Source organism: Mauremys reevesii, linkage group 14 (assembly GCF_016161935.1).
Source record: "Mauremys reevesii isolate NIE-2019 linkage group 14, ASM1616193v1, whole genome shotgun sequence".
Classification (NCBI taxonomy): Eukaryota; Metazoa; Chordata; order Testudines; family Geoemydidae; genus Mauremys; species Mauremys reevesii.
This window is the reverse complement of record NC_052636.1, coordinates 24,113,909-24,115,330: the sequence shown is the minus strand read 5'-3', so window position 1 is coordinate 24,115,330 and position 1,422 is coordinate 24,113,909. Positions and strand designations below refer to the sequence as shown.

Genomic DNA, 1,422 nt, shown 5'->3' with positions numbered 1-1,422 from the left:
CCCACTCCCAGCCCCGGTTCTCGACCGCGGCTTCCGAGGGGCCACAGCCATAGATATGAGGGCGCAGTGTGAAATGTTTGGGGACCACTGGGTTAGGGTGACGTCCTCAATCACTTCTGTGCAGTCCAATGAAAGCGATTCCTCCCCCACCCACCCCTCCGTCAGGACGGTCTAGGTACGTTCTGCTGCCCTTCACTCGTACAGGGAGGAGAATAACATTTCATTGCACTCAATCCTAAAGTGATTTGCAACCCAGCACCATCCCAAACTGGTCATTTTGGGGAAGCGGCCCCATCATGCTGCATAGCTAGGCAGAGTAGGGGTGTCTGTGCAAACACGGCCTGTTCCTGAAGTCTTCCCCCAGCTCCTCACTAGATGTGAGGGGGGAGCTCATTCAGCTCCTGCTTACGCTTAGTATTTAAAAACTCCTGTGTCCCTATCTCTGCCAGCCTTAGATTTCTCCTCCTGTCACTATCTTAGAAGCTCAGATGAGGTGGGCGAGTGGTTAAGGTGATGGATTGCTACTCCATTGTGCTCTGCACGCATGGGTTCAAATCCCATCCTCATTGGATGCATTTAGTCTTCACTCTCCTTTATAGACAACCATCTCCCCCCTTGGTACAATGACAGATCAAACAACGTTGCTTCTTGCAAACAAAAACCTTCTCAGAATCTCAGCTGCCTCCCCCCTTGCTTCAAATAAAATATCTAAATCCCAGATTTCTAAAAAAAATTCTCTAGTCCGGCATTTCTTAGTTTTTATCTCAAAGGGAACAGCCTCATAATCTGCCCTGAACACCCTGGGACCTCCCCAAATAATTAAAATACCCCCAACCTGAGCAAGGCCACAACAGTGAACCAGACCTAGTGGCTAGGCCAAGCTGTTCTGAAGGAGGCAACTCAACCATTTTCTCTCTGCTTGCCTTGGCAAAGTCTGACTGAGAAAACAAAATTCCCCAAACTGAAAATTTTCTGCTGAAAAACCACTACTAGTCTGTTTGGGGACTTTGGTTTGAATGTACTATTATTATTCTCCTCTGATTTCTGAATCAGTTTTGTCATCCAGGTGTGTTTCCAGCTGTTGAGTTGTGGGGGAGAGAGGCCAACTCATGATGTCTCTACCCCCCCTTTCATAGTTTCTTCCAACTGGCTAGGAAGTACCTTTGCTAGGATGTGAGTCAAGCAGTGTCCATTGTCGCTGTGCTATCTCGGAGACGTCTGCATTGTACACAGTTCCTGGGATAGTGCTTGGGAGTGTGGATCCCTTTAATGGGCCAGCAGCGGGTCTGGCTCCTCCCTTGTCACACCTGAAAGGCTGGTGGGGGGCATTTCCCAACCTCATCTCAGTCACACACACAGAGCAAAACTTCCCAGCCAATGCTACACACACAATCCAACCCAATATTAAGGTTCAACAGACCA

At 48.8% G+C, this 1,422-nt stretch overlaps 1 non-coding gene across 1 annotated transcript; it reads left to right on the top strand.

The window, feature by feature from the left end:
- The first annotated feature begins 487 nt into the window (after positions 1–487).
- TRNAS-GCU lies at positions 488–569 on the top strand. The gene has a single exon. It is a non-coding gene; the product is annotated as a tRNA-Ser (tRNA).
- Positions 570–1,422: the final 853 nt, after the last annotated feature.